The sequence below is a fragment of the Callospermophilus lateralis genome, chromosome 7 (assembly GCF_048772815.1).
Source record: "Callospermophilus lateralis isolate mCalLat2 chromosome 7, mCalLat2.hap1, whole genome shotgun sequence".
Lineage (NCBI taxonomy): Eukaryota > Metazoa > Chordata > Mammalia > Rodentia > Sciuridae > Callospermophilus > Callospermophilus lateralis.
The window spans coordinates 115,449,866-115,458,866 of NC_135311.1; positions in this window are offsets into that span (position 1 = coordinate 115,449,866).

Consider the following 9,001-nt stretch of genomic DNA (forward strand, 5'->3'; position numbering starts at 1 on the left):
TTGAGACAGGAAGATCGGAAGTTCAAAGCCAGACTCAGCAAAAGCAAGGAGCTAAACAACCTAGTGAAGACCCTGTCTCTAAATAAAATACAAAATAGGGTGGGGATGTAGCTCAGTGGCCGACTGTCCCTAAATTCAATCGTCCACAAAAAAAAAAAAAAAAAAAAAAAAGAGGGTGTATAGCTCAAAGGTAGAACACTGGCCTAGTGTGAAGCCTGGGTTCAAGTACTTAATATTATATAAAGCATTTGTAATAGTGTCTGGCACTTAGTAAATGCCATATAAACTTTTTTTTTTTTTTCCTTACTGAGGATTAAACTCAAGAGATGCTGTACTATTGAGCTAATCCCCAGCCCTTTTTATTTTTTACTTTGAGACAGGGTCTCTCACAAAGTTGCCCAGGTTGGCCTTGAACTTGTGCTCCTCCTACCGCAGCCTTGCTGGTCACTGGGATTATAGGAGTACACTACTGTATCTAGCCTGTTATATAAGTTCTTATTAACTATGCTTTGATTCGTTTTACAATTAAATATAACAAATATTAGGCATGTATGTGTCAAGCACTGTGCTGAGCACATGCATTCATCAATGTCTTCCCAACTCATCATCAGCCTCTCAACAAGTGTTTATTGATGCCTTGTTATATGTAATATCCTGTGCTATGAGATATGAAGGATACAAAGAATAAGGCATTTAAGCACAGTGTAAAGTAGTGAACTAGATATGACATTTACACAAGTAACTAAATAGCACACAGTAGCAAGTGATAAGAATCATAAGATAACACCATTTAGTGGAAAGAACATGGGGTTTGAGGTCACAAGATTTAGGTTCAGGCCCAGCTATGGGTGACTTTAGGCAAACAACCTTTCTGAGCCTTAGTTTCCTCAGCTGTAAAACAGGAATAATAAACTGTGAGGTTCAAAAGAGCTGATATATGTGAAAACACTTTGTAAAAGGTTGTGTGAATGTTAATTGTCCATTGTTATCATTATTACTTTTTGGCAGGGATGGGAAGGTACTGACTGAACCTAGTGTTTAACCACTAAGCCACATCCCCAGCCCTTTTTATTTTTTTTTATTTTGAGAGGGTCTCACTAAATTGTTCAGGGCCTTGCTAACTTGCTAAAGCTGGCTACTTGCAATCCTCTTGCCTTAGCCTCCTGAGTGACTGGGATTACACATGAGTACCACTATGCCCAGCTCAGACAGGTTTTTTTTTTTTTTTTTTTTGGGGGGGGGGGTGCTGGGGCTTGAACTCAGGGCCTTGTGCATACAAGGCAAGCACTCTTCCAACAGAGCTATATCTCCAGCCCTCCAATTCAGACAGTTTTAAAGCCTTATATGTTGACATAGCTGTAGTTGAATGAAATAATGTACTTCTTTATTCTAGCAATTCTTACTTGTGAAAAAGCATCTAAAAGGAAAAAAATAAATATAATATACTATGAAGAAAGTTTATTTTTAGTCAAGAAAGTTGACCACATCAGATGTATTTATAAGAAATATAATTGTCAGTTTTGCATAAAGAAAGTTGCATAAGGAAAAAACATAAACTCCCCAAGAAACAAGTAGAAGTTAAAGTCCAAATTTCAAACTAAACACTGTCATACAAGTGCCCCCTACTGTCGTTCATATTCAGTCTGTTCCTCTAAATTCTTTTTTTTTTTAATTCATTTTTTAGTTACCCTCCTATAGTGGCCTTCACAAAGTATAAACATAATGATTTAGGCATCTATGCCTATACAATCTTAACTTATGAATACTAAGTGCGATCTTTATTATTTTAATATGAAATAATTTAATTTGCTCATACTACATTGACAGCATAAAATCATCCTGAATATCAGTTAAATATACTAGTATCAAGACACTGAGGGCTGGGGATGTGGCTCAAGCGGTAGGGCGCTCGCCTGGCATGCGTGCGGCCCGGGTTTGATCCTCAGCACCACATACAAACAAAGATGTTGTGTCTGCCAAATACTAAAAAAATAAATATTAAAAATTCTCTCTCTCTCTCTCTCTCTCTCTCTCTCCCTCTTTAAAAAAAAAAAAAAGACACTGAGGTACTGAAGCAAGGAATATGAGGTTAGCTGATTTGAGGGTGAGGAATACTGAGGGGATGTATGGCTGCATTATTGACACAACTAGGTCAAAAAAACCCTAAGACACTGCAGTCCTTTCAAGCATATAGAGAGAACTGGGGATGCATTAGCATAAACCATCCCTTTCTCCGATAAACCACAGACAGTGATCCAGGCATTTGAGGGACTGCTTCTCCTTCTTACTCTCTACCCTGTGTCCAGCATAAGTACAGGATGTCTGGGCTCATGAAACTTTCCAGGTCTAATTTTGGCCTGGTGAGAGGCAGAAAAGTCACTGTTGTATAAAAGTAGACAGTGTAAGAATCTGTCTAAGATGTTATAACTCTTCTGTTAAGATTCTTTTTTTTTCCATGTATAATAAGAATTGTAATGCATTCTGCTGTCTTATAAAACAAATTAGAAGAAAAATACATAAATAAATTTTTAAAAATAACAGTTGTTGTTTAACCACGATTGTATAATCCTTAATTAATTTCTTCAAGGTTGCTTTCTCCAAAAAAAAAAAAAAAACAAAACTTAATAATCACAATGTTAAGATTCTTTACACTTCATTTCCCTTGGAGAACTCTTCCATAATCCTGGGAAACCCTGTTACCAGTGTATACATTCCAATGATGGGCTGGGTTGAAGTACACCCAGGAGAACATGTAGCTCTATATTGTGTCAATTACTACTGATGTATATATACACATATGTCTGTATACAGTCACCTATATTATATACATGTGTGTGTGTGTGTGTGTGTGTGTGTGTGTATGTGCACATACACACACACCTATGTTATCTCCTATATACACTACCCTGGCAGCCACATTGCTGTTCATTGTGTGTATCACTTCACAGCTATACAGGAATACTCTCTCAGCCCCTGACCAGTGCAAAGTAAGTCAAGAATCTAGTTTTGTCATCACAGAAAGAGTCTCATTCATAAGAGTTAAGGAAAGAGGATAGGAAGTAAGACTAGTAAGTTACAGCAAGCAAAAGCCATCTATCCTTGTAAAAAATTAGGCTAGGAAGCAAGATTCTTTTCCCCTAGAGTTCTACCAGGTATGGACTCTGTAAGGGGTTCAGTGAGTCAGTCATTTCTCAGACTTCTATCAAAATAGATCATGCAACCAAAGCCTTGAGAAATAAAGTCAGCACACCAACAATAGCATTGTTCCACTTCAACCTCTCCCTCCCAGCTCTGCAAATGGCTAAGCTTATAAAAATTAATTCTACATTAACATTAAAAAGAATCATTAGCAACACAAATCCATCAACAGATGAATGCAGTAAAGAACTAGAAGGAGCTAAATTCATACAAAAAGAAAGTTAAATGGTGGTTGCCAGGGGATGAGGAGCAGGAGGGAAGTGACTGTTTAGTAGATATGGAATTTCAGCTTGGGATGATGAAAAAGTTCTGAAAATGGATGTGGGTAATGATTGCACAATATAAATGTATCTGATGAATACTTAAAATACCTGAAATTTTATGCTATGTATATTTTGCCACAATTTTTTTAAAAAATCATATTGTACCAGGCATGGTAGTAGTACTTGCCTATAGTCTGAGCTACTGAGAAGGCTGAGGCAAGAGGATCTAAAGTTGGAGACCAGCCTGGGCAACAAAGCAAGAACCTGTCTCAAGAAAACAATATGTTGCTATTAATGACTCCTACTAATAAAAAAGTACACTACATACCTACTATGTGTCAAGCAACATGTGTGTGTGTGTGTGTGTGTGTAAATTCATTTAACCTTTATGAAACTCTGCAAAATGGTCTTTATCACAAATATTTTACAAATGTGAAATTAGGAAAAGCACACCCAGTTAAGAGGTTAAGTGGCCATCCAAGGACACAAGAGCCAGAAAGTACCAGAAACAGAATTCCAAAGACAAGATTCCTTTTCACTGGCTTATTTCTACCCTAGAGTGGAAATTTATCTGATACTACACAATAGACATAACAAGAAAACCCCTGGAGCAAGGAGAAAGGCACATGGTAGCAACAAAGATAAAAGAAAGAATCTACTGTTCAAAGTTATGGACATATTCCCTGATTCCACTTATAAAAAGTTGTTCTCAGCCAGGCATGGTGGCACATGCTTGTAATCCCAGCAATTTGGGAGGCTGAGGCAGGAGGATCCCAAATCCAAGGACAGCTATAGCAACTGAGTAAAGCCCTAAGCAACTAAGCAAGACCCTGTCTCAAAATAAAAAATAATAAGAGATGGTGATGTAGCTCGGTAAACACCCCTGGGTTTAAACCCCAGTACCAAACAAAAAGGGTTGTTCTTCCTCTAACAGTATCCAAGAACTTTTATGTGGGTATATGGTACTGGGGATTGAACCCAGTACCTCACACTTGCTAGGCAAGCCCTCTACTACCAAGCTATAATCTCAGCCTTTTTTTTTTTTTTTTAATTTGAAGAAGGGTCTCCCTAAGTTGCCCAGACTGGCCTTGAATTTGTCAGCCTCCACAGTTGCTGGGATTACAGGAGAGCATCATCTCACCTCCCTATTATCTTAAGAAACTTTAAACACATCAATTACACACTCATACCAAGCCCTATCAAACTAGTAAAAGCTGTTTGTAGTACCCACTAAACCCCAAAATGAAAATTCTGTTAACCTCCCAAGCAACTCCCTATAAGTAAAAAAAATTTAAGAATTTCTTTATAATCTAGGGGTAAAAATTTAAGAGTTAATTTAAAAAGAAAAGTAATGTAAGAAAATATAAGAGGGCTGGGGATGTGGCTCAAGTGGTAGCATGCTCGCCTGGCATGCGTGCGGCCTGGGTTCGATCCTCAGCACCACATACAAACAAAGATGTTGTGTCCGCTGAAAACTAAAAAAAAATAAATATTAAAAAAAATTCTCAAACCCACATCGTTATACAAAATCACATATATGAGGTTGTGAGGGGAAAGGGGGGGGAGGGAGAGAACGGAACAACAACAGATGAGGTAAAGAGGGAAGATGGGAGGGGAGAGGAGGGGGGATAGTAGGGGATAGGAAAGACAGCAGAATACAACAGTCACTAATATGGCATTATGTAAACATTGTGAATGTGTAACTGATGTGATTCTGCAATTTGTATTTGGGGTAAAAATGGAAAAGCATAACTCACATGAATCAAATGTATGAAAGATGAAAAAAATTAAAAATTAAAAAAAAACATTATTAGACAAAAAAAAAATTCTCTCTCTAAAAAAAAAAGAAAGAAAGAAAGAAAATATAAGAATTTAAAAAAAAAAAATCTAAGAGTTAGTATATTGCAAAACCAGACCTCAGGTCCCTCAACACTAAGCAAAGCTCCACTTGAAACAAATATCACAATGACATATTCCCCATTCTCTCTTTCTAGTCCTTTGCTTTCCATCCAGATAGAGCAGGAACAGGCCAAACTGGATGAACAGCTCTTAGGAACAGAAGTAGCTGTGCAGGTCCACAGGTGGCGCTGCTAGTTAACAGCACTTTCACCCTCCCCTCCCAGAGAGGAAGCCGCAAGGCTGGCTGGTGAGGAGACACAGGAAATCTGGACAGTCAGATTCCAAACCCAGCCTGTGTCCCTCAGTCAGGGTTCAGGGAGGCATCCTGCTGGGTTTCATTCCAAGGGTGGTGTCACTTCCACCAGATACTAACAGTTGCTCTCCCTGTGGATTTACGTACAAAAAGAGTTGCCCAGAGAATGTAACAAGAGTGGAATCAATAGCATGTAGATCACTGAGGGACGGAGCTTTTCTATCCTAAATGGGAGAAAGAATCACAGGTAAAGTAGGCACTGACCAAGAATGGGATTCAAAAACAATCCTCTTAGGTCTATGACTCCAGGTGGGTGGCACATACCTGTAATCCTAGCGACTTGGAAGTGTAAGGCAGGAAGATAGCAAGAAAAGGAAAAGGACTGGGGATGTAGCTCAGTGGTAAAGTACCCCTGGGTTCAATTTCCTAAAATTTCTTTGACTATCCCAGGGAAACAAGGAAGTTTGATTCATGGATATGCTTTGAATTCCTCAAAAGAAAACCATTCTGCTGAAAACAAAAGCAGCCTCCTTCCTTCCCACCCCCATACCCTGATTTATAGTCACCAAGTGTCTCCTGGTTTTCAGAAAATATGCCATCAAACAGGAAATGAAAAAATATCCAATTCTTCCGAAGGAAGTGGGGAGGGGAGAATCACATCCCTATAGAGACAGGAAATCAGCTGATCAGGATCCAAGTGGAGCTCAGGAAAACAACTCTGCTCCTTTCTCTTGCAGTGGGACATAAAATCTCTGGTTGTCTCTGGGCTTCAGTTGCACCGTAGGTAAGTATTTCTGAGGAGAGCCATTTTATTAAGGAGTGTTGGATATTTACTAGTTTAATGGGGAAATGAAAGCACCTCATGCCAACCAAAAGCATATCCCACAAACTTCCTACATTATATTGATGGACAGGGGAAAAAAAAAAAGAGAAAGAGATCCAAAGTACAATTTGCACAATACCCAAAGGGGACATCTGCCCACAGTTGCAGGTAACTCCAAAATTTAAAGTTTGCAGCCACCCAATCTGAGGTTGTGATTGGATATGGAGCACAGACTAGAGAAGACAAGACTTTTTGTTTGCCAACAGAAATCCTCATTCTAACAGCTGGATATTTCAGTAGTGCATGGCTATCAGGGGCTTAATACTTTCTTTCCCCAACCCCCTTTTGCTGAGGGCTGTCCCTTCATTTGAGAGAAATAGGTTATCTTTCAGCCCTGCTACAAAGAAGGTCATAATGACTAGAAGCCTTGTCCAAGGTCATTAGCTAGTGAGATGGAACTAATACTCACAACTTCTAAATGCTGTCCCACAGAAAGGAACTACAAAACAATTGTTTCTCAAAAACTTCTTAGGCCACAAAAATTCTCTATGCCCTACCCGCAAAAACTGCTCTATTTATATCTTTCTCCCAACAATCTCCACTGTCTTCTAACTCAGTATGTACACATGCCATGTTTCTGTAGTCAATGCATTTAAAGGGTCCCTCCACTATTTCACTAGACATACATTTAATGAACACTTTGAGCTGGGATTGTGCTAAACATTAGGGACACAAAGGAATGAGACACTATCCCAGCTTTCAAGGTGCTCAGGGTCTTATGGAGGACAGAAAAGCAAATAACTGGAGCTGGGGCTGTAGCTCAGTGATAGAGCACCTGCCTCATTATGTGTGAGACACTGGGTTTGATCCTTAGCACCACATAAAAATAAATAAAGATATTATGTCCATCTACAACTAAAAATTAAAGAAAAAAAAAGAAAAGCAAATAACTATTATTCAGGGAAATGGGTAACATCAAAAGTATATATGTTTAGACATCTTTGGTTCTAGTATCCCACAGCATCTAGGAATACTTGGTTTACCCTGTGAAAGAAACCTTACTCTCAAGAAACCTCTGAAAGTATTTTTACCCTCCTCGTTCCCAAGTTAACACCTCCAAATGATGCTGACCAAAATTCCAAGGCTGTAAATTGGTATGACATGTAAGAACAAGAAGAGCTCTACAATGGAAGAGAACTCTTGAGTCAGCTTTCACAGGAAGTTCTACAAAACCACACCCAGAAAATGATGTGAACAATGAAATGAGTGTACTAACTCTCCCCATTGCCAGTCCCTCCCAGATCCAGAGAATGAGACATGTAGGAGGATTTATCTGAAGGGAAAGAAAAGAGTAGACATCAAAACCCACATTATGGGGCTTGTGGCTCAGTAGTACAGTGCTTACCTAGGATGCATGAGGCACTGGAATAGATTCCCGATACCACATAAAAATAAAGGTATTGTGTCCATCTACAACTAAAATTAAAAAAAAAACAAAAAAAAAAAAACCCCACATTGTTCTCATGGACTAAAACTCCCTGCCAAGAGAGTCTCAGCAACAACACAATGTTTTATTTGGAGTTTTTGTTTTTTGTTTTTTGGAACTGAGGATTGAACTCAGGGGCACCCAACCACCAAGCCACATCCCCAACCCTATTTTGTATTTCATTTAGAGACAGGGTCTTAATGAGTTGCTTAGCACCTCGCCATTGCTGAGGGTGGCTTTAAACTCACAATCCTCCTGTCTCCGCCTCCCTAGCCACTGGAATTATAGGCGTTGGCCATCCTGCCAGACCATCACAATTTTTAAAGATCTACAAAAGGTCATTTAGCTTTGTTACTCTCTCCATATCAGCTGGCATCTAAATCATCCCACAAAAAGTAGGAAGGCATTTAGCCCACTTTTAAAAGGGTATTTTTAAAAATCAAAACCCAATCAATTTGAAATATCTTAGGGCTTTGACTATATTTATACTCTGAAAGCACCATTATGCTTCATGTTCTGATAATGGGGGAAAAAAACACAACCAAGGTGATCTTTTCCCTTTCAGGGGCAGGTAACAACCTCATAACACAAGATCTCCTCTAGGTCCACATTACTCAGGGCAAAAGAATGAAGACTGGAGTAAAGGCTTTCTATCAAATAAAGAATGGACCCCCTTGGGGCTAGAGATGTGGCTCAAGCGGTAGCGCGCTCGCCTGGCATGCGTGCGGCCCGGGGTTCGATCCTCAGCACCACATACAAACAAAGATATTGTGTCCACCAATAACTAAAAAAAAATTAAAAAAAAAAGAATGGACCCTCATATTTTAAGGAGGCCTCAAGACCCTAAATCAAACAATCAAAACATTCTGCTCTCTATATCATAGAAGAGTTAAAACCATCACACCCCATTTCCTTTCCTCTGTCTTCCTACCATTTGGAGAAGGAGGGGTGTGGAAAGATGAATTAGATTCAGGCCTGGGTAACTAAAGACAGAGTGGTCCACGCACTTCTGGGTCTCAGAGATGGAAATGATGACCAATTTAATGTCCATGGTAGGTGTCAGTGATGAAGGGGAGGAA